The sequence below is a fragment of the Lynx canadensis genome, chromosome B2 (genome assembly GCF_007474595.2).
Source record: "Lynx canadensis isolate LIC74 chromosome B2, mLynCan4.pri.v2, whole genome shotgun sequence".
Classification (NCBI taxonomy): Eukaryota; Metazoa; Chordata; class Mammalia; order Carnivora; family Felidae; genus Lynx; species Lynx canadensis.
Window position 1 is genome coordinate 86,055,107 of NC_044307.1, and position 25,751 is coordinate 86,080,857.

General features: G+C 35.9%; 1 pseudogene; it reads left to right on the top strand.

Moving 5' to 3' along the window:
- Positions 1–3,390: 3,390 nt before the first annotated feature.
- LOC115513375 lies at positions 3,391–4,469 on the top strand (annotated as a pseudogene).
- Positions 4,470–25,751: the final 21,282 nt, after the last annotated feature.

Below are 25,751 nucleotides of genomic sequence, written 5' to 3' on the forward strand. Positions count from 1 at the left end.
GAAGTCAGACACTTAACTGACTGAGCCACCAGGAACCCTATCTTCCAATAGACTGCCTTAAGTGATCATCCCTAGCTAAAAGGGGAGTAAAAAGAAAAAACAACAAAAACATCAAGGTCAGAATGAATCCATTGTCTCTACTCCCCAAACAGTATTATGGTGCATTTGTAAAAGCAATAAACATCAATATTTAAAGATCATATTTCAAAGATCAGATGGTTTGAACTCATCATGTTTTACATAAAAGAAAACCTCATTGGTCAGTGAAGTTAAATATCAGCTCTGGAATCCAGGATTTTCTGAGTCCCAGATGAATTTGCTTTTAGATTATTATTGTGATTTTTTTCAACAAATGAAGGGAAAATTTAGTATTCACAATATTTTATTTGTTAGGAAATTATAATATATCCCTTTGTGGGAAAGCTTATCAATATTACAAATATTACATCCCCTTTGAACTAATTAAGAAATCCACACAGCTTACTCCATTGACTTACAACTAAAGGGATATAAAAAAGAAGATGACAACCAAGGACCATTAATTTTTCCTTTTCCTTCACTGGTAACTGCTCATTTAATGAAAATATTTAGTTTAAAAGCAAGATAAAACAAAAACCTTGTATGGCAGTAAGTTAAATAAGCATGTACTTTCTTTGAACCCAAGCAGAATGTTTTATTCATTGTATCAGAGTTCTAAATACCTGCCAATTATGTTGGGGTAGCACTAGACAATTTCATGGCTATTAGCCAAACTCTGTGCAACTTAATATATACATGGCCTGCTTTATATTTAAAAGGTTGGGTTCAAATAAGGTTGAAATTTTATTTGGATTACAAATTTTAGTATTTTTATTTTTATCAATATTAAGTAGATAGTCTTTCCATTTCATATTTGAAGTTTGCAATTGCTTTTAGCATTCCCACATGTTAAGAGAAAGTTAACGTGTATGTATTATTGTTGAATCACTATATTGTACACTAGAAACTAATATAACACTGTGTGTTACTAACTGGAATTAAAATAAAAACTTAAAAACAACAACAATAATAACAAAATTAATATGTATCCTCATGGTATTTTTAGGGTTCTTTATTAAAACTAAATTACACTTTCTTTGGTTAAATAATCTGACAATCATATTTATGATAAAATGAATGGAAAGATATATCTATATTTATGAATAGTGGAAACACAATTATATGTACTCGATAGCATGACAGAGGAAATATATTGCTTATTTAAAATGCACTGATAATTCAAAACTATGATTTTTAGGGAACTGCCTGTCATAGTGAACACTCAGCAAATTGTTAACTACTCTCTTTATGTGTCAGGATTCCCAACCAGTCAACTTTCCAAACACATTAATTTCTAAGGAATTACACTAGATAAATTTCACTTCCATTTTGCTCATTTCCTGTGATCACTGTAAAAGAGAGAGCTAAGTAGACATAAAAAGCACAGGGTCGGGGCGCCTGGGTGGCTTGGTCGGTTAAGCGTCCGACTTGGGCTCAGGTCATGATCTCACGGTCCGTGAGTTCGAGCCCCACGTCGGGCTTTGTGCTGACAGCTCAGAGCCTGGAGCCTGCTTCAGATTCTGTGTCTCCCTCTCTCTCTGCTCCTCCCCTGTTCATGCTCTGTCTCTCTCTGTCTCAAAAATAAACGTTAAAAAAATTAAAAAAAAAAAAAGCACAGGGTCATTAAAAGGCTTACAAATTCATTACATAGGCAGGTTGACAGATATTGCTTCTTCCCAAACAAGGTTTGACCACTACTCAGTCAGACTGATAGTTTCAGCTTATACCTCAGTTTCCTTGATATTATGGCTAGTAGTAGAGTGTAGCTAGTGTGGTTGGATCTGTTTCATTGGTATGGCCTTAAACTTCATCAGAACAATATACATATGTTAAAATTTTGCATATCCCAAACTGTAGTACAACTCTTGATAGATTTTTTTCTGACATTCAAAATACTTTGTGCACTGAATTTAATGGTTTTTAAATAAAAAGCTGGGGGCAGGGGAGTTCTATAGTTTTTAGTAGCAAGTTGATACAGGTTTGTTTAGGTTAGTTTTGTTTTTCCTTTTTTTAGAGTAGAAAAATGTCCCGTAGCACATGCAAATATTAGCAAACAAAGTATTGATTTCTCTTTGGAATAAATAGAGCTTTCTCATGTTTTGAGGAGTTTTCACTTCATCAGCAGCAGCAACCTCCGCTTTATATGTGCCTTCAAAATACAGTGTCTTTCCTCAGTACAGTGGACCAAACTGATAAGAATACACATTTCCAATTCCTACCACTCATAATGCCAAGTATAGATTTCACATAATATTAATACTTAACAAAGGTTTAAAAAACAAAAAAAATTAAATTGCCAAGTAACAAAACAGAGGGAACATCAAGGTAGAACAATTACCATCTATGAGGAACTATGAGCGAAGGGTGTTAAATGCAAATCTAGCGGTTGGGACCAGGTCTTTAATGTATATAGGGACAAACGCAGAGCTTTGTATCCAAGAGGTAGCATACTGTACTTGAGCTTCTATACAAAATATAGCTTATTGAAAAGCTACCCAATAAATGAAAAGATGATGAGAAAATCTCCATCTTTCAGCCTACAGAAGCTACCAGGAAGCTTCCTGTCTAGCTGATACTAACAGTGGAGGATTGTGATAAGGATTAAAATTCGCATAACTATATCATGAGCTGAGGTCAAGTCCAAATTCACACTCCTCACAAGATGTAGGAACCCAATCAAAAATTATAATTCATGTTTATTTAATATTAAAATACTAATTATGGTTAAATAATACGATTAAAAAGATATCACTGTGGTCCTATTAGAAGCAAACAATCTAAGACTCAAGGAATCTCACTCTCTCCACTGACAGACATTATATAAACCCAGCTGGAAAAAAAGTCCCCAATAAAAAATTATATACCACTTGAGGAAACACAACTTGCTTATTCAGTTGGATATTTTATCTTTTGAATATTCCCCATTTTGTTTTTCCTAATCAAAACATCTCAAATATTTTGCATAATGGTGGCCAAATTTAAATATCTACTTTGCTGAATAGAGTTACAAAACAAAATTTGCAAAATGCATCCCTGAGAAACTACAACAGCTAAAATTTGCTTTATAGTAACAGTTAAAGGCATAATTAATTTAATTAATTATGCCTGACCTCATTCCCCAAGCAGATATGCAGTAAACATAATGATCTCTAGAGTACTGTTTTTATCTTTTATCAAAAACTTTAAAGAACTTAAAAGGATTTTTACAATTAGCCCATGACTGTATTTAAAATACTATAGTTTGTCACCAAATAAAACATACTTTGAAACTGATCTTTTCTATTGAAATGATCACATTAAGAATATCTGTATTCAGACTCTCTGCTCTTCCTCCATTGGACAGACAGCCGCATATTCTGGTGCAGTGCCAGCCGTGTCCCCAAGACACAATGGTGAAGGACAGAGTAAACAGATTTGGCTGTATTGGGTGCCTGGTCGCCAGAGCTGCTTTTAATTCTGGCAAAGTGGATATTGTCGCCATCAGTGACCGCTTTGTTGACCTCAGTGACCTGGTCTACATGCCTCAGTAAGCCCCCCCTCCCCTGCCTCCCCGGCATATTCAATGACACAGTCAAGGCTGAGAATCAGAAACTTGTCATCAATGGAAAGCCCATTTCCATTTTCCAAGAGTGGGATCTCTCCAATATTGAATAGGGTAATGCTTGTGCTATGTTGTGGAATCCACTGGAGTCTTCACCAACATGGAGAAGGCTGGGGCTCACATGAAGGGTGACGCCAAGAGGGTCATCATCCCTGCCCCTTCTGTTGATGTCTCCATGTTTGTGATGTGTGAACCATGAGAAATACAACTCCTTCAAGATTGTCAGCAATGCCTCCTGCACCACCAAATGCTTGGCCCCTCTAGTCAAAGTCATCCATGACAACTTTGGCATCATGGAAGAACTCATGACCACAGTCCATGCTACCATTGCCGTCCAGAAGACTGTGGACAGGCCCTTTGGGAAGCTATGGCATAGGGCCTGAGGAGCTGCTCAGAATATCATCCCTGCTTCTGCTGGCACTGCCTAGGCGATAGGCGAAGTCATCCCTCAGCTAAATGGGAAGCTCACTGGCATGGCCTTCTTTAATCCAACCCACAAAATGACAGTTGTGAATTTGCTCTGCCACCTAGAGAAGGCTGCCGAATATGATGACGTCAGCAAGGTGGAGAAGCAGGCATCAGAGGGCCCACTCAAGGGCATCCTAGGCTTCACGGAGGACCAGGTCGTCTCCTGTGACTTTAACGGTAGTACCATTCCTCCATCTTCAATGCTGAGGCTAGCATTGCCCTCAGTGATCAATTTTTAAAGCTCATTCCCTGGTATGGCAATGAAATTGGCTATAGCAACCAGGTGGTGGAGCTTATTGTCCACATGGCCTCCAAGGAGTAAGAGCCCCCTGAATTACCAGCCCCTGTGAGAACAGGAGGAAGAGAGAGGCCCCCAGCTGCTGGGGAGTCCTTGCCCCAACTCATCCCTTGAACACACTGAAAGTCTCCTAACCTCTACATAGTTTCCATCCCAGAGCCCCTAAAGAAGGAGAGGGTTTGGGGGAACCTGACCTTATTATGTTGTATGAAAAAAGTATACCCTTCCAAAATATGTGTATTTAGATTCTACATATAAATTTCACTTACTATCACACTCTCCAAATTCATCCATGTTGTCATGGATGGCAGGATTTTTTTTCTCTTTCTGTCTCTTTTTTATAGTTTAATGTATATTAATAACAAATTGACAGGAACAGCACAGAAGACAGACATTAAAAACCTATATTTGCAAGTAGGACAACATTAGAAATATATAGTGAATGGATAGAATCTACTGTATGATAAAAATGCCACAAACACTATTGTCATCAGTAAGAAATTTACTTGTTTTGAAAAAAGCCAAATGCTGGCATTGTCCAGAAAAACTTAGCAGATTTATTTATAATTGTTAGAGTGTTGAACTGCTGAAACATGTTCACTGAACATTTTGACTTGCATTAATGCTTTATGTTCTGCATTTATATTAAAAATTCACACACAAATGAAATAATATTCAGCTTAAATATGTATTAAAGATGAATATATATGTATAATCATATATATATATATATAATCACATATTCTTTATTAATCTGCCAATGGATGCTTAGATTATTTCTACAGTTTGGTTATTGTGAATAATGCTGCAATTAACATGGGAGTAAAACTATCTCTTTGAGATAATGATTTTGTTTCCCTTGGATATATACCCAGAAGTGGGATTTCTTGGTCATATGGTAGTTCTATTTGTAATTTCTTGAGGAGCCTCCACACTGTTTTTCACAATGGTTATATCAGTTTACATTCCCACAAACAGTATATGGGGGTTTGCTTTTCTCAACATCCTTACCAGCATTCATCTCTTATCTTTATAATAATAGACTTCTTAACAGCTGTGAATTGATATCTCATTGTGGTTTTTGATTTGCATTTCCCTAATGATTAGTGATGTGGAGCACCTTTTCAAGTACCTGTTGGAAGTTGGTATGTTTTTGGAAAATTACCTGTTTAGGACCTTTGCCATTTTTTAATTGGGTTGCCTTTTTTTTTTTTTTTCTTTTTGAAGCTGAGTTACGTGAGTCCCCATACTGTATTTATTCTAGCAATGCTAGAATACGTGTTCCATTTATTTTTGGAACCCTTTTTTTATAATGGATTTCAGAAAATGTATTACCTGACTTTAGAAAATCCATTATATAATAATGGGTCAAAGGCCAAGATTTCCTGTTCAATGCCTTCCCATTTTATTCAGTTTAGGGTTTTTGTTGTTGATGTTTTTGTTTGCTTCCTCTCAACATCTGCTTAGCCACTATTTGTGCCTATTTTAGAGTTGGTTATTTTGATTAAAGCTGCATGGTTCTATGTATCAGAAAGATAAAGTATTTGCTATGATTTTAATTAGGAATCTCCTCCAAATCCATCACGTATCTGACTTAGTTTCATTTGTATGTTTCCAGCCTACTCAAGGGCAATATGTGAAGCAAGTCGATATCATGCGTGTAATTGACTGATTGCTGTTAATTTGAAATATGTGAATTTGAGAACTGCCTTTATATATATTAACATGCCATCCTTCACTCGAAATGATCAAGCTCTTGGCACATCACTAATAGGATATTTGTTTTGTGTTGTTTTTTAGTGGTCATGATGAATTTGGGCTGATCCATTCCACACACCGCTGTCTGTTTTTTCCTGTGACTAATGGGCTATATCTGGCATGGCAGGCTTACAGATATCCTCTGCCTTAAAGGAAGACAAAAATGGCAACAAATTATAATGTTGGGTTTATTTACTAGGCCAAAGAATCATCGATGTATTATAAAACTATTACCTAGTAAAAAGTTAGACTTCTAGAATTAGCTAGTCAAAAATTGGGTAACTTTAACTGAACAAAAATTAAATTCACATAAACTTTACTCTCATTCTACATACTATCAGTATTACAGTAAGTAACTTGCAATTAATGACACCAAGTTAAAATGCCAATAAAATAAGGGCTAATGCAAAAACATAACAGTTTGGTAAAATGTAACATTGTAGTGGTTATGAAGCTATTGTCTCTCAGCTTCAACACTCTTTTGTCTCTCCCTCTTCTACACTCTTTTTTTGTAGCTGGAACTTCAATCCTCCTTTATTAAGAGAGATATACAAGGAAGAAGATATGGTAGGAAAAGAGGAGAAAGAACTTTCGCTTGTCCTTTTGCTTGTTGGCTCTCCTAGCACAATAATGTCCCTTTGCCCCTGCAGTTCTTCCTTCCAATCCCCTGCTTCCCTGGGTGCTCCAAAACCAATTGCAGTCTACTCTCTTTGCCAGGTAGAACCTGCTTCCCAGAGGAATAGACACTGATCTGGATCTAAGAGGACCTCCTCCTCTGAGTCTAGATTCTAGCATCATCTTTGTTTCTCCGTCTGGGTGGGTAACACCTCCTTCCTGTAGTTATTGCTACTTTGTTATTTTAGTATTTAAAAAAAAAAATTTAATCCTCCAAACATCTGTTCACTCAATCTTCTATCATAACAAATTCTGTCTGTTAAGAGATATAATAATGAGTTGCTGTTTTTCTGATCCTTCTGGTAGACCAACAGAGCGAGTTAATTTTCCTGGATATTAGCTAATTTCAATTGAAAAAATGAATGGCAGTTTTTAATTCATAGTATACCTCTAAAATATCAATCAATAGTTAACTCTATTGTCTGCTCAGACCAACGACTTACTTCTTGTGTTACAAGATTTTATAAAAAGAAAAACTTGAGATGTACATAAAGTCTGAGAATGTAAATGACTATGGTAGGTTCTGACATTGTTTTTGTTTTTGATTTAATCTGTGACCTTTGGGAAAATTATCTCTCCTCACCCCCAATTACACAAAAAGCTACATGATTCTGGTTTGCTAGTCAAAGAACCACATTTCCCCTAATTTCAGAAGTACACTAGTCAGATTCCCTTTTCTGAAAGGTTAATCATGAGGGCAGACACAGAAATAATTTGAATGGAATCTTCCAATGGCAATGTGTAAGACACCATGCATGCATTTCAGCATTTAATATCCATGGTTATTATTCATACGCCTGATTCTTTCCTTCTTGCTTCTGTCCTGGGAGCTACCAATTTTTTTTTTATAGTAAATAATGATTGATTTCTTAATATATACAACAGTTCTGCTTAGATATTGCTTTATAAATGTCTGCTTTTCCATGTACATCTCTCAGTTACCTTCTTTAACTAGACAAAGATTTATTTTTCTCTATTTAAAACATGCAATTAGATAGTTATATCTGCTGTAATATCTTTACGAATTTACATAATATTTTTATAAAATATTTTAATATAAACCTTGGGAATATAATTGGCACTCTATAATTGCTTAAGTGTAGTATAATTCTATTTAGGAAGTTGGCCTGGATAATATTTTTGAAACTTATTTATATCATAATAACAAAATACATTATATAGAACCAAAATTTATTTTTTAAAAGATTCTCTTTTTTTTTTTTTTTCAACGTTTATTTATTTTTTCGGGACAGAGAGAGACAGAGCATGAACGGGGGAGGGGCAGAGAGAGAGGGAGACACAGAATCAGAAGCAGGCTCCAGGCTCTGAGCCATCAGCCCAGAGCCTGACGCGGGGCTCGAACTCACGGACCGCAAGATCCTGACCTGGCTGAAGTCGGACGCTTAACCGACTGCGCCACCCAGGCGCCCCTAAAAGATTCTCTTTTTAAGGAATCTGTACACCCAACATGGGCCTCAAACATACAACTCCAAGATTAAGAGTCACATACTTTAACGACTGAGTTTTAACGACCTAATGAGCTAGGTGCCTTTTAGAACCAAAATTTAAATTCTGGGACACAGAATTTACTGGTGTCCCACTATATTTATTTCTGAATACATTTATTCAACAAATACTTATTGAGTTTTTCACATATGCTAGGGCCTGTGATATGTAATAAGAATGAAGAGTTAAAAAGAACTCTGTTATCAAGGAAATTCCATTTTAGTGGGAGGGATGGACAACTACAGAAGTATTATGCAACATAATAAAATATATTAAAATACTAGGTATAGGATGGTATAGAGACATAGACTAGTGGCATCTAGTAAGCCTAAGAATAAAGAAAACGCTTATAGGAGAAGATGTGATAAAAGAATAAGAAAAAAAGAAAGGAAAATTAACCCAAAGAAAGAGAACAAAATTTCTCAGATTTTGCTCTTTTAGAACAAAGGTTTTATGAGGGAAATGCAAAAGATCAGGCAATAGCCAGAATTCATTGATCCTTGTATGTCACACTAAAGTTTTTTTCCTGATATCTTTTTGAAGAGTTAAACTATGATTGAGTTAATAAAAAGCCACCTACATCTATTTTTTTTCCTATTGTGGTACCAGGTAAATGACTTATAATAACTCTTCCTTTGACTAAAAAATATTCAACAATAAATAATTAGCAGTAATTTACATATTGTAAATGCAGCACTAAATAATCTTTCCCCTAAAATTCCACTAAGATTGTTATCCTTTAATATAAATTTGTTAATTTTGGACATATGAAAATAAACTGATAGCTAATTGAGGGTATATATCACTAGAAAGATGAATAGTGATTTATATTTTAAATGCTACATGATGTGGTGAATAGTCACAACTCAGTTTATATAGTATGGAATATTTATTTCATTTTATTTTATTGTAGTAATTGCTAACAACATTGTTTTATCGAGTCTCATAAGCATTCGGCAGTAGTTAACTTGCCAATAATAATATCCCAGTTTAGCCCAGTAATCATTGAAACACTTCTAGTTTAAAACCTAGTGTGAAAGTGAGAAATTTGTAATGTGTGTGTGTGCGTTTTTGTTTTGCTCATTTGCAAGTTGCTTCCACAAGGATCCGTGTCCTATGTACTAAGTATTCTGAGTGGGAGTAGAGACTACTCTCTAACCCAATAGAACATTCTAATTATCATTTACTATGTTTAACCTTTGGTAATAAACAGTATTTTTTTTAGTGATTTTTAAATGTCAATTCTAAGCACACATACACTCTCTCTCTCACTTCTCTTTGTATCTTTATCTCTTATATGTTTCCTTTGCCAGACAAATGTTGGCTTCACCCAATGTTAGTTTTTAACATTAGAGATGAAATTATTCTTCTTTGTCTTCATCAGGTGGGATAGGAATGAGAACTACTTGCTTATTTTTACCAAAATCCTGGAGAATTTTTTTTCTCTGGTCTCTTATTGGCCCAAAGAGTTTAAAGCCTATCAAACTGGGAATGAATCACTGGTAAAGATGGTGAATTTAGTCTACCGTAATTCATTTAGGCTAAGCATATAAGGGGGGGAATGAATAGTGAGTATCAGTCACAATATCCATTATAAACAAAGAACATTTTATTTAAATGAAATGCAAGTTCTCAGAATTAGAGTAATCATAAATCTTGATTTATGGCACACTCTCATTATTAGTCCATGGATTACCCAGTTATTATGCATATACGGATGGATAGATAAACAGAGATAGAGAAATAGAAAGAGATGGAGAGAAAGAAAAGGGAAGAGGAGATAGAGAATATTTTTAGTCTGAGAATTAAAAAAAATATTTTGTGAATTTATAATAATTTAGAACTCAAAAGTTTAGCTCTAGCTTTGGGACTTAGGGCAAGATACTTACAAACTAATAATAGAAGCTAATTCAAGGAGTTCTTGTGAGAATTGAGTGAGATAATTTACTTAAAACCATAATCCATTATCTCACCACCCAGACTTAATCATGGCATAGTATTTGTGGTCTTCTGTTTTCTCTGCTCCCAAACATATATAGTGAAAACTAAGTTTCCTTCTGGTGTTCTAGTTCTCCGAGCACATTCTCAGAAAACGTGCAAAACTGTAATTAGTGATTTGGGTATATGTGAAAACCCAATGTCCATCTCAGTTCTTGGCTAAAATAGCTTCCCCAAATCTGTTTTCTATTGTTGTACAGCATTGCCCTCTACCTTTCTCTTTTGCATTTGTCTTTGCACTCTTCTTATTTCTCTCCTCTTTCAGTCATCAGCAATTCTCTACAATCCAAGGCTCCACTTATCCAGAGTATTCTACTTACAATGAAATGCCCTAATCTTAAGTCATTCCTCTACTCTCTCCCTATTAGCCTTGTAGAAAGAGAGAGAACAAGAATGAATAAGTGTGTGTGTGTGTGTGTGTGTGTGTGTAGGAGCACAGAGCTACGTTTCCAAATGTTGGTTAAGGCACGATTGAAAAGGTACCTTCAAATATTGTTGCTGATAGAATTAACTGATTCAAACTTGTAGAAAGCTATTTGCTAATATGCATCAAAAATCTTAATTAGTTCAATTAATATTTAAAGGACACATCAACCAAGAAACGTCCTAGATGTGATGAAATAGGTAAAAACAAAAGTGACAAAACCCTGGCCTATTCCAAGTGACATTGCATTGGGAGTGAAAAAAAATAAACAATGATTAAAAAACTAATTGGATAGTAATAAGAGCTATAAAGAAAAATCAAACAGGACAAAGCAAGATCGAATATTAGGATAGAGAGTGCCATGTTACAAATGGTGGTTATTGAGGGCATCTCAGGTAAGTATCAGATGAGCAAAAACCTGAAAGAAGGAAGGGAATGGAACACCTTGTGATGTGGGAGGGAGAGCAATCCAGGTAGATGGAACAGTGTTTAAAAAGAACCTAGGGAAAGGGCATGTTTGACATGTTTGAAGTAAAACAAGGAGGCCAACGCAGGTGACAGTGTGTTGGGGGAGAGAGGAAGATCAGAGATGGGGAATAGCCAGATCAGGTAGGGCATTATGAGATGTGGTAAGGACTTTCATTCAGTGAAACGAACAGTGGTTAGCACACTTTGAACTGGACAGGCATGACGTAACCTGAAGTTTAACTGTATCCTTCTGGTTGCCATGTGCATGACGCAAGAGGGGAAGGGTAGAATAATCTATGTAAGATGAAGCTGGTCTAAATATGGTTGCAGTAGCACAAGTATTAAGAATTAGGTGTGTTTTGGACACATTTCACAGAAATAGGATATGCTACTGCAATGAATGTATGAAAACCCTAAAACGATTCAAATTTTTAAGTTTGCTCAGCAACTGGAAGAACAGAGATGCCACTGATTGAAATGAAGATAAAACTCGGAGGACAACTTTTCTTGGGAGGATATTTTTTTTCCTTTTCTGCATCTTTTAAGTTTTAGGTACTTATTATGTTTGCAGACATTGTTTAGTTGGACCTATAACTTCAGAGTTTAGGAGAGGTGACTGGTTAGAGCTCCACAGTCAACAGTCTTCTGTGCATAGTATTTACAACCATAAGGAGAGTGTGAAATTACCTAGGGAATAAATCTAGAGAGAGTCTGAAAATTCTGTCCATGTTCTTTGAATCAGAAATTCCACTTTTGAGGAGTTGTCCTAACGTTATAATCACACAAGCAAACTCTGCTTCCTCTCTGAGAATGTCATCACAAGCTGTCTATTTTGCTACAAGAGTAAGGAAAATTTTAAACAATTTTTTATTTATTGATTTTGGAAAAGCTATAAAATTAAATTAAAAATCTTGTTTACAAACAGTACTTAGTGACATGCACACATGTAGATGTATTAAGATGCATTACTATTCTTACATTTCTTTGTTTTTAAGTTTATTCATTTTGAGAGAGAGAGGGAGTGAAGGTAGGATGGGGGGGAGAGAGAGAATGAGAGAGAGAGAGAGAGAGAGAGAGGAGTCACAAACAGACTCCACACTGTTAACATGGAGCCTAACATGGAACTCAGTCTCACAAACCATGAGATCATGACCTGAGCCGAGATCAAGAGTCAGATGCTTAATTGACTGAGCCACCCAGGTGCCCCATCCTTACATTTCTAAAAGGAAATTGGTAAAATATTACACAGAATTAGTGAGTTTTAAATATTATGTATTAAATAGTTTGTGTTCTTTTACATTGGATAATTACTCCCAATTTCACATTAATATTAAGCTGATTCTTGATACAGATATCCCCAGAGCTGTTCTCAGAAGTACTTAAAATTTTATCTCATATATATCTCTTTTTGCTGCAATACTAATCCTTCACTCCATGGGAGAGAACTCAGATGTTTTCATTGTATAAACCTCTGAATTTTAAATAATGATAAGTTATCTTGAAACTGAGATACCTTAAGTATTCACAGGAGTGGACAACTTTTCAAACACCTCAGTCTATTTTTTAGATACCATCAGGGAAGAGTGGGCTCATGTGAGGAAGAATCTATTGGTAACATGTAATCTGAATATAAAAGTGAAGCATATTATGTATCTGATCTGTTACTTGTGAAAACTTAAAAAAAAGCTAAGCATAAAAATCATCATAGAAGGAGCACAGGAAGCTTGGAGAATAGTATTGGATATTTGGTAACTCTTAATGTTATACATATTGATGTAGGTTTGATTTTCTCTATTTCTGGTTGACGGGCCAAATTATGACCTCAGATGTAAGTGAAACATATTTTTTCTGTGATGAAACTGAGGGAAATGGTGACTTTGGATGATTTCTACAAATGAAATGATCTAACACACATGACATATTAATTCTAAAAGAAGTTATCGTGTCAGCAAGCACCTTAGTTTTTGATGCTGAATTTTCCTTAGCAAGCTCAGGGTGCTTTTATGTATAAATTAACTTATGATAGCAAAAATAAATGGTTTTTGTGGATAAAAAAGTGAAGTCCAGATGGATTAAGTAACTAATGCTTTATTATCCAGACCTACACATTTATTCTATACCTCTTTTTTTCTCCCTCATACACAAATTTGGAGGATTAAGACCAGGAGCCACTTTTACTCAAATTCCATACTTGATATCTTAGGAAAGTGAGACATTTAAAAAGTTAACAGTTAATTTCTTATTACTTTAAAATGTTGAAAAAAATCCCATTCTACCCATGTTCAAATGCTTTCTATAATCTGACAGTTTGGAAAAATGCTTTATAAATTTTTTTTTTACAATATGCTACTTTCTTTGATAACTTTGTCATTTTCCAAATGTGTTTAGCCTTGCACTCACATTCTAAAGAAGCTGTCGCACAAAGATATCCCTCGTATAAATCTAAATAATGAACAAAGAGTCATATGGGCAACTTCATAAAACTTTCTTGTTAAAGTTGCAAGATTTCTCCACATAATCCCCTTAAATCAGCCCAAACGATTATGGGACTGTTGTCAAAGAAGTTACTCTGCAATTAAGAAGAAAGTATTTTTTAAGTATTCGCATTAATGAAACAATTGATAACATACAGTATTGTTGTAAATCATGGAAATCTACAAGCTTGATCAATGGTTCACTCTCTAGTGAGTATTTTTATTTTTTCTGCTAAGAGTTTATCAGAAAAATAACAAAGTTGATTGATTTAATTCGTACTTATTTCTTCTGTAACACTTGAAGTGATAACATGTATCAACATGCTCACAAGACCAATAAATAAAAGAACTATTATAGTAAGACTCAAAAATATACCAGCTTCTGTTTTATAACAACCAGGCAGGATAAAGAACTGAGCAGGTAAATGGACAGCACAGCACACCATCTTCATAGACCTTGTGTTCACCACATCAATTCCCTTCATATTCTGATCCATTGAACTTAAAATTAGCAAGTGGAGTATTGAAGAAACTTCCCAGGAAAACGTTGGTATAAAAACATCAAATTGTATACTTTAATTAGACTATAATTTTTCTTTGAGGGGGAATACTGTCATCTTTGCCAAAGAAGGAAGCATTTTTATGCCAAAGTTAATATGACAGTCCTGAAACTTGAACTTATCCATTTAGTGGAAAGCTTGCAGGAAGTGACAGACTTAAACATCTTGCTGCTTAACTTTGGTATGTCTATAATATTTGGGCAAAATTCTCATTATTTCTTTTATGAATTTGAAAAAGCACTTATTTATTTTTATGTTTTGGAAGTTGAAATGTGTTCCTGAATGTGAGAAATCCCTTTTACTTCACCATATGCCATCTTGTCTTTTTGACACTCCAAGCCTGGAAATATCTCAAATGTGCAGACTTCTGATTTCCAAATTATCTACTGCCAAGAAGGGAAGTGGGTATCTGAAACTCAGCCACAGACCTTGGCAAATTTCAAATTCAGAATAAAACTTTACTTTAAAATTGTGCTCAAAAGTTGAAAGGGATTTTTTATGTCTAATTTGTGCTCTATTCCTATTGCAGAAGTGAGTGAAAATTATTATACCCTGGTTTAAAAGGATTCTTTTTCCTCCTTGGGCAGTTTTGAAGGATTAAGAATTGGATTAAAGTTTCTATTCTTTTGTATTTAAATTTGACAGTGTAAAGAGTGACAAATTCCTACTAACTGAGTAGAAATGTTGCAGAAGAAAGCACATCATTTGGGATTTTTTAACAGAGGCTGTCTCTAGATTTTTAAAGGTATCTGAGAAAATGTCTAGTCTCTGGAAGGTGGCTTGTCCAGCAGGACAATGAAATATCTGTGTTTTTGTTTGGTGCACCTCTAAACTGAGAAGTAAATGGTGATTTTGCTAAGTCATTTATTAAATTTGTGTCATTGCTGGAAAAAGTGTGATCTAATTAAAACCAGAGAAATTCAGTCACTTCAAATATTTCATTACCAGCAAATATAGTTTTGGATCAGTTATAAATAATATTGTACCATAGAATCAGGGAGTTTATAATTGAATGGAAACAATGAGATATTTAGATTGCAGTTTGGGGAAAAAAGTTTATATAGCTCCACTCATTCAGGAGATAGGTTAAGTATGATTTACTATGATTTTTTTTTATGACTTTAAGTTTTTAACTTCTTAAGTTAAAAAAAAACTTTGAATTCTAGAAATGACAGAGCATGATAATTTAAATCCCTCTTAATACAATAACATAAAACATGGAGCTGAGCTTACTGAAAAGAAAGAGAAATCTTCATGTGTCAAAAAACAGTGAGAATTCATAGTTGCTTGGGGTGTGAGAGGCTGCTTGTCTCAGCAATTTGGGGATTGGAGAGAAGAAATTCCCACAGGGACCCAAAGAGTGATGCCTTTATACACAATGATGTGGCAGCTGGAATTGAGACCTCATATGTAAAGCTACACCCTGAAAGGATTACTATTTCAGTAGAAATGAAGAAAAGACAAAGTCTGTCTTTAAGCACCAAACAATAATAAGTATTTATGTATGTCTCTGTTGAATTACCAGGGAGAGAAGGAGGGAGAGAGATTTTCTTGGGAATTCATTTTATCTCATAACATCAGGAGATTTGTGATAACTAAGTTTAGGGAAATTCCTAAAGTAAAAGCTATCCCTCCTCCAAAAAACAAATCTTAAGGCCAGTAATATCACTGGAATTCTTGGAAAAAAAACCCAAAACAAATATGAAACTACACTGGAAACACATTCATTCAAAATATCATGGATGCGATTAAACATAGCAATAATAAATGTAAATGGGAAAACAACTTGCCAAATAAAAGGCAATGATTATGAGATGGATAGCAAGACAAAATCTGTAAATACTCTAAGTCGTAAAGAAGTATAGATACAGTTAGGTTATAATAGGATATAAATGAATAAATATGAATATAAATGTGTATATTTATATATATATTTATATTTATATAATAGATATATATATATATATATATATATATATATATATATATATAAAGAGCTAGTATCTTATAATTTAGCATACAAAATAAACTTTAAGTGAGAATACATTATTAGGAATTAAAATGGTTCCTTTACAATAATAAGAGGAAAAATGAACCAGGGGCTCCTGGGTGGCTCAGTTGGTTAAGTGTTGACTCTTGATTTCAACTCAGGTAGTGACTTCATGATTTCATGGTCATGAGACTGAGGTCATGAGGGCTCCACACTGAGCCTTGAGCCTGTTTGGGATTCTCTCTTTCTCTCTGCCCCTCCCCTGCTTACACTCCTTCTCTCCTCTCTCTCTCTCTCTATCTCTATCTCTCTCTCCCCCTCCCTCCCTCTCTCCCTCCCTCCCTCCCTCCCTCCCTCCCTCCCTCTCTCCTCTCTCTCTCTCTCTCTCTCACACACACACACACACACACACACATGCACAATAAGCTGAAAAAAGAAAAAAAAATTGAGAGGGGGGAAGATGGTGGAGTGGGAAGATGTAAGCTCAGCATCTTCCCAGGGACACACTGAGGCAGCAACTACATCAATTGAAACTAACTCTGAAAATGACCTGAAGACCGGCAGAACAAGTCTTCCACAGTTATTCCTAGTGGAAAGGCTGCATTGAAAAGGGTAGGAGGGGCAGAGATGTGATTGGGAGCCAGTCTTCCAGTGTGACTAACCACAAACTAAAAGACAACACAAGCGTGGAGAAGCAAGTGGATTAATCCCACATGGGGTACCCTGGCCCTGGGGACCATCACTGAGAACATGAGTCCCTATAACATCTGGCTTAGAAAATCAGGTGAGCTTAATTCCAGGAGTTTAGAAAATCAGTAGGCTTGACTCCAGCAGAGCTGGAGGGTAGTAGGTAACTTAGTCTGTCTCCTTAAAGAGCCAACATGATAAATAAATTAGTCTAAGACACAACACAAAAGCAGTAGTTTGAAAGCACCTGGGGTGTATTGAAGGAGGATTATTGACTGATCTTAGAACATGTACTGGAGGAAAAGGGAGATATCTCTAGGAATAAAAACAGTGCTGATAGTCACCATTTTCTTGCCTCTCTCCAGTGTAGATAGCTGGATGCTTGCAAAAACCAGTTCTAACACTCTCCATCTACCTTGCAAGCACCACATGTCCCAACCTGGTGGTGTTGGGCAAACTCACCATACCCAACCTTCCTGCCTTATTATGCATCCCTCACAAGCAGCTCCTGCTCCACCACATCTGACAGGTAGCCCTGGGCATGACTGGTGCCACTCCAAAGTGACACCTGCCCTGGAGAGTGGGGAAGATAACCCCACACACATGTACACCCATGGTTCCTCCAGCCAGGCCTCTTTGTTGGCTGCACAGGCAGCAAACACTGCCATTAGGTACGTCTGCAGCTGTAGCAGAGGCTAATTACAGGCAGCTAGGCTGAGTGCCAGTCCCACCCACCAAATAGGCCACAGCAGCTACAGCCTGGCCTCTCAATAGCATGGGGAGCAAACCATGCCCAGTGTGTCCACAGTAGGCACAGCAGGTCATTGCAGCTAGCTGGGCTGAAGGCCAGCCCCATCCATCAGTGTGACCACAGCAATGGTGCTAGCTGTGTGCATACAGCTGACACAGGAGACACACCTGGAACACCTGATTCTAATAACCAGGGGTGATTGTACTATAAGGCATCACAGGGCCTTTTCTACCCAAGGCCACTACTTTTAGGACCACGAGATATAGCTGGCCTACCTAATACATAGAAAAAAAGAGTTGGACAAAATAAGTAGAGGGATATATCCCAAATGAAAGAATAAGTCAAAACCACAGAAAAAGAGCTAAATGAAATAAGCAATATGCTTGATAAAGAGTTCAAAGTAATGGTCATAAAGATATTCACTGCACTTGAGGAAAGAGTGGATGAACTCACTGGGAACCTCAACAAAGATCCAGTCAAAAATGACAAATACAATGACTGAAACATACTAGAGGGAACTGACAGCAGATAAGAAGATGAAGAGTATTTCAGTGATCTAGAAGACAGGAAACGGAAAACAATGAAGCTGAACAGCAAACAAGAAAAAAAAATGAGAATAGGTAAGGGAACTCTGCAGTATCATAAAGCTTAGTAAATTCCACATTATAGAGATTACCGGAAAGCTTGGGGTGGGGGGTGGGGGAAGAGAAAACAAACATACTTGAAAGATAAAAGCCAAAAACCTCCCTAATCTAAGGAAAGAAACAGGCATCCAGGTATAGGAAATACAGAGAGCCAATAAGAAGATGAATCCAAGGGGGTCCACACCAAGAAATATTATTAAAATGATAAACAATAAAGATAAAGGAATACTCTAAAAAGCAGCAAGACAAAACAGAATAGTTACATACAAAGGAAACCCCATAAGTTTACCAGCTTATTTTTCAACAGAAACTTTGCAGGCTGAAGGTAGAGGCCTTCAGAGTGCTTAAAGGAAAAAAAAATCTACAACCAAGAACACTCTACCTCACGAGGTTATCATTCAGAATTGAAAGAAAGAAAGAGTTTCCCAGACAAAAGTTGGAGTTCATTACCAATGTAATGCCTATTTATATGCTGCCTGCAAGAGACTCACGATCCAAAGACACATATGGACTAAAGGTGGAAATAAAAAATACTTTGAGACAAATGGAAATGAAAACACAACAGCCCAAAATCTTGAGATGGAGAAAAAGCAATTCTAAGGGGGACATTTATAGTGATACAAGTCCTCCTCAAGAAATAAGAAAAATCTCAACTCTTCTTACCTTATATCTAAAGGAACTAGAAAAAGAACAAAGTCCAAGTTTAGAAGGAAGGAAATAATAAATATTAGAGCAGAAATAAATAGAGACTAAAAAACAAAATAGAAAGGATCATGAAAGCAAGAACTAGTTCTTTCAAAGATAAGCAAAATTGATAAATCATAGCCAGATTTATCAAAAAAAAAAAAAAAGAAACTCAGAGATGGAGCAGAGACAACAAACATCATATAAATAGTTAGAATACTATTAAATAATATGTGCCAACAAATTGGACAACTAGAAAAAATGGTTCCAAAATTGAATCAGGAAGAAATAGAAAATTTGAACCAAACTATTATGAGTAAAAAATTGAATTGGTAATAAAAAACCTGTCAACAAACAAAAGTCTAGTATCACATGGCTTCATAAGTAAATTCCACCAAACATTTAGAGAAGAGTTCGTACCCATTCTCAAACTATTCCAAAAAAATTAGAAGATGAAGGAAAACTTCCAAATTCAACCAGGCTAGCATTACACAGATACAAAAGCCAGACAAAGACACTACAATAAAAAATAAAACTATGGGCCAATGCGCTTGATGAACATAGATACGAAAAGCCTCAACAAAAATATTAGCAAACCAAGTTCAACAATACGATGAAAAGATCATTTACTACAGTCAACTGGGATTTATTCCAACGATGCAAAAGTGGTTCAGTATTGACAAATCAACCAACGTGATACATCACATCAAGAAGAGGAAGAGGGGCGCCTGGGTGGCGCAGTCGGTTAAGCGTCCGACTTCAGCCAGGTCACGATCTCGCGGTCCGTGAGTTCGAGCCCCGCGTCAGGCTCTGGGCTGATGGCTCAGAGCCTGGAGCCTGTCTCCGATTCTGTGTCTCCCTCTCTCTCTGCCCCTCCCCCGTTCATGCTCTGTCTCTCTCTGTCCCAAAAATAAATAAACGTTGAAAAAAAAATTAAAAATATAAAAAAAAAAAGAAGAGGAAGAATAAAAACTATATAGTCATCTAAATAGATGCAGAAAAAGCATTTGACAAAATATAACACCAATTCATTATAAAAACTCTCAACAAAGTGGTTTTAGGTGGACCATACTTCAACATAATAAAGGCTATATACACAAACCTATAGCTAACATCATGCTCAATGGTAAAACCTGAAAGCTTTTCTATAGGATTAGGAATAATACAAAAATGCCATCTCACCACTTTTGTTCAACATACTACTGGAAGTCCTAGCCACAGTAGTCAGACAAGAAAAAGAAATAAAAGGCATCCAAATTGATAGAGAAAAAGTAAAATGGTCATTATTTGCTGATTATATGATACTATATATAGAAAACCCTAAAGATTTCACCAAAACACTATTAGAACTAATAAATTCACTAAAGTTGCAGGAAACAAAATTAATACACAGAAATCCATTTGTTACATTTCTATACACCAATAATGAAGTACCAGGAAGAGATATTAAGAAAACAGTCCCATTCACAATTATACCAAAAAGATCAAAATGCCTACAAATAAATTTAATTTAAAGTTATTTAAAATTTAAATAAATTTTACTCAGGAGGTGAAAGACCTGTACTCTGAAAAGCATAGGATATTGGTGAAAGAAATTGAAGACAACACAAATGGAAAAATATCCCATGCTCATGGATTGGAAGAATTAATATTGTTAACATGTCCATACTACCCAAAGTAATCTACAGATTCAGTGCAATTCCTATTGAAATACCAATAGCATTGTTCATAGAACTAGAACAAATAATCCTAGAATCTCTATTGAACCACAAAAGACCTCCAATAGAGAAACCTGAGAAAGAAGTACTAAGTGGGAGGTATCACAATCCTAGATTTTAAGATAAACCACAAAGTTGTAGTAATCAAAACAGTATGTTACTGGCACAAAAATAGTTACATAAATCAGTAGAGAGCCCAGAAATAAACCCACACTTACATGGTCAATTAATCTACAACAAAGGAGGCAAGAACATACAATGGGGAAGACAGTCTCTTTAGTAAATGGTGCTAGGAAAACTGGGCAGGAACACGTAAAAGAGTGAAACTGGATCACTTTCTTACACCATACACATAAATAAACTAAACCTATATTGAAGGCCTGTAAAGAAACCTGAAACCATAAAAGTTCTGGAAGAAAACCTAGGCAGTAATCTCTAATACCAACCTTAGCAACATTTATGGCTATGTCTCCTTAGGCAAAGGAAACAAAAGCAAATATAAACTATTGGGAATACACCAAAATGAAAAGCTTTTGCACAGCGAAAGGAACCACCAACAAATGAACAGGCAACCTACTGAATATGAGAAGATATTTGCAAATGATATATCCAATAATGGGTTAATATCCAAAATATATAGATGATTTATACAACTCAACAGCAACAAAACAATCTGATTAAAAAATGGGCAAAGGAGCTGAAAAAACATTTTGCAAAGCAAACATACAAATGGCCAACACACATGAAAAGATAGATGCTCAACATCACTAATCGTCAGGGAAGTGCAAATCAAAACCCCAGTGAGATTCATCTCATACCAGTCAGAATGACTAATGTCAAAAAGACAAGAATTTTTTTAAAAGACAAGAAATAACAAGTGTTGGCAAGGATGTGGAGAAAAGAGAACCCTCGTACACTACTGTGGGAATGTAAATTCATGTAACCACTGGGGAAAATAGCACAGACCTTCCTCCATACAATCCAATAATTCCGATATTAGGTATTTACTCAAATAAACAAAAACACTAATCTGAAAAGATACCTATCTATAACAGAACTTGTCAATGCCTTCTGAATGGCACATATGCAAATGTTGGCTTTTTAAAAATTTTTTTTTAGCGTTTATTTATTTTTGAGACAGGGAGAGACAGCATGAATGGGGGAGGGTCAGAGAGAGAGGGAGACACAGAATCGGAAACAGGCTCCAGGCTCTGAGCTGTCAGCACAGAGCCTGACGCGGGGCTCGAACTCACGGACCGCGAGATCATGACCTGAGCCGGAGTCAGATGCTTAACCGACTGAGCTACCCAGGTGCCCCAAATGTTGGCCTTTTCAAGAAGCACATGTGTTTTTATTTAAGAATGTTTATTTATTTGATGGGAGAAATTCTTTTACAACACATATGTGTCAAGTCATAATGTGTGCTTTAAATATCTTATAAATTTATTTGTCAATTATATCTTAATATCTCAATAAGGCTGAAGAACTAAAATAAATAAATATTAAAAACTTTTATTTATGCTTGGGAGAAACTAATTGCAATTAACTTAGATAAATAAAAAGGAATATTTCTGAGAAAACAAGCCAGAATTCAACTGGTAGAAGGGCAACCTGGGTGCATCAAGCATAGGACCAAGAACTGGAAAGATATTGAGCACAAAGTTTTTAATTTCTATGTCCCTGTTTTTCCATATATGCTGAGTGGAAAATCAGCTCTTTCTCTTCCTTAATCCAGATAAAGGAATATAGTTTCTGAATTCACTTGTTGTAATTTTAAACACCTATATATTAAATTGCTATCCCAATTCCAAATCCCTGTATGACAGAATTAGAGAATTGGTTTGATCTTCTTCAGGTCAGATATCTGCTGCTGGTCCTCATAAACTCTCAGTGCCTTCATGTTTAACCTCTGGAAATGGAAAGGGCCATTCCAATGAAGTAGGTATCATTATGATTTTGGATCCATCTCAAAAATGCTTAAAAAATTATTCCTAAACCAGTGCCTATAATAAGTCAGTAGGCTTAAGGAGGAAAGTAAAATTTTTCATTAGCCATCAAGAAATTTGAAAAAAAAATATGATAAGAGAAGTTTTATCACTGACATTTATGTTCCAAATTGAAGGGACATTGAGAACAGGATTTACATGGTAAAAATACCACACTTTACTCTTTTTAAAAAAACTTTTTTTAATGTTTATTTCTGAGACAGAGACAGAGAATGAGTGGGGGAGGGGCAGAGAGAGAGGGAGACACAGAATCAGAAGCAGGCTTTGAGCTGTCAGCACAGAGCCCAACATGGGGCTCAAACTCACAAACTGAGATCATGACCTGAGCTGAAGTTGGACACTCAACTGACTGAGCCACCCAGGTGCCCCAGCATGTTTTATCCTTTTTGTCAGAAAGTCTGTAGAAATAAAGAATTTCAGTGAAGATAATAAAGTTGAGATTTGGTTAAAGATTTGGCAAAAGCAAATGAGTGTAGAGAGAAAAGAGTTAAGATAGTGCAACAAAGAAACTGGATTCAGTAGGAAAAAATAAATAAGTCTCTGGTTATGTAATGTGTGAAGAAAGACAAATCAAGGGACTGGAGGTTTTAATGATCGAAGTGCAATTGCTGGGGTATATGGGATTGAAAAGCCTGAAAGCTGAGGTACCTGGGAGGCTCAGTCCATTAACCATCCAACTCTTGATTTCAATTCAGGTCATTATCTCCAGGTTTGTGAGTTTGAGACCCATGTTGGGCTCTGCAGTGATAGTGCAGAGCCTGCTTGGGATTCTCTCTTTTTTTCTCCCTCTCTCTCTGCTACTTCCACATATGTGCTTGTGTGAGCTCTTTCTCTCCCCCAATAAATAAACTTAACAAAAACTAAAAAAGAAAATCCTGGAAGGACGAGAGGTGATAGTGTTAGCAGTGAAATTTAAGATTTCAAAGTGGAATATTTACCATTGATGTCAAGGTTCATAGTGGCCTTGGCAGGCATTTCTGAAATGCAGTGATTGCCAAGTTCTCAGGAATTGAGAAAATTCCTGTACTTTACTAAACCTTCTGTTTTGATTTTGTTTTTTGTCAATTTTAACATAAGTTTGCTAACAATAGAACCTGCATGTCTGCATTTTAAATGTTAATTGAAGGTAACACTAGTAGTAAAAGATCTGATTCTGGAACCCCATCCTTTAGACTTCAACTCTCTGTCATCTTTCACTTACATCCTTTGACCAGACAAATATAATCAAGCTGGATAGCTACCAGTGGAACAACTGAATTAATAATTCTTCTAATATTTAGTCTGAAATTCTAAAAATAATGAAGTTTCAGATATTTATGAAGCCAGTGAGAGGGAAATGATTCAGAACAGTGTAAAGCTTTATTCAAGAACATCTCTAATAAACATTACCAATTTCTTTAAAATCTCTAAAAACCACTTAGTCTCCATCTCTACCTGTGAACTCTGAAATCTTTAGCACACATATCAATTCATACATATCATTTACTTCCACTATGGTCAAATCAAGGACGTTACTCTTTTTTTTAAAATTTTTTTTTTTCAACGTTTATTTATTTTTGGGACAGAGAGAGACAGAGCATGAACGGGGGAGGGGCAGAGAGAGAGGGAGACACAGAATCAGAAACAGGCTCCAGGCTCTGAGCCGTCAGCCCAGAGCCCGACGCGGGGCTCGAACTCACGGACCGCGAGATCGTGACCTGGCTGAAGTCGGACGCCCAACCGACTGCGCCACCCAGGCGCCCCACAAGGACGTTACTCTTAACTTTCATTTATAATTTTATTTTACTCAAGTTAAAAATAGCCATAGTTTAAAAAAAAAGTTTCATAAAGTAAGCTCAGCTCTGTGCTTATCTATTAGTGAAAAGGAATATGCTGAAGCTTTGCTACAAATGGCCCTCTGGGGTCCACTCCTAGGTGCTCTGTTGTTCAGGGAAAAAGAAATAGATTTTTCTGTGTTTCTAGTTAAAACCTCTCTTAGTCAGCCTCAAAAGATTTACCAAACTCTTTAACAGCTAGTGTTTTAGTGATAGCTCTTGTATTGGAATATTCTGGTAAACTTTAACCAGCACTTAAGTAGCCTTCAAATCCCTGTGGAATAATCATATGCTCTTTAGCAGTATACTTCTTTTTTTTTTTTTTTTTTTGGTATGTACAAACTGTCGCTTGCTCTAATGGACTTGTTTGTTAACTTTCTCTTTTAAACAAAATATAATTAAACCACCCTCACTGAATATGTCTTTTCCCCTTCATTAAGCCTACACCATGTTATTACAGGTTATCTTGAAAAAATATTTATTCTGCTTCTTTCAAAAATACCCCATTTTGCATATTAAAATGATATGGTCACCCTGGTTATTCATAAATATATCTGAATATATATATATGTGTATATATATATATATATATATATATACACACACACACACATACACACACACGCATTCACTTTCTTACCCTATCAGATTATCTTCCCCCCCTACCCAACCTCTTCTTACCTACTTTTATCTATGTTTGGTTACTCCTGCCACAAACACTCAAAACAACATCAACAACTGGCCCAAAATATCAACTTCTTGTTATTTTAAAAAATATTCTATGGGTTGACCGTCTATTCTTTTGCTTCACACCGGTAGTGAGATAACTAGAGGGTCCAAAATGGCTTTAGTAACATGGATGGCATTTGGTACTGGCTGCTGGGTGAGAGCCCAGCCAAGGCTGTTGCCTGGGCTCTCCATTCTCCTCAGATTCAAAAACAGGAAAAATACACTTCACTTCTATTAAGGGAAGATCATACTGAGAAAGAGCACATGGTGTCAGATATTGTTGTGTTAATCTTGGGGAACAAAATTTACTGAGACCTACTTAATCAGTATAGTAGGCAGAATTCTAAAATCACTCTAAAAATCCCAACTTCCCAGTGTACATGCTCCCTATAATCCCTCTCTCTGAGTACGGGTGGGACT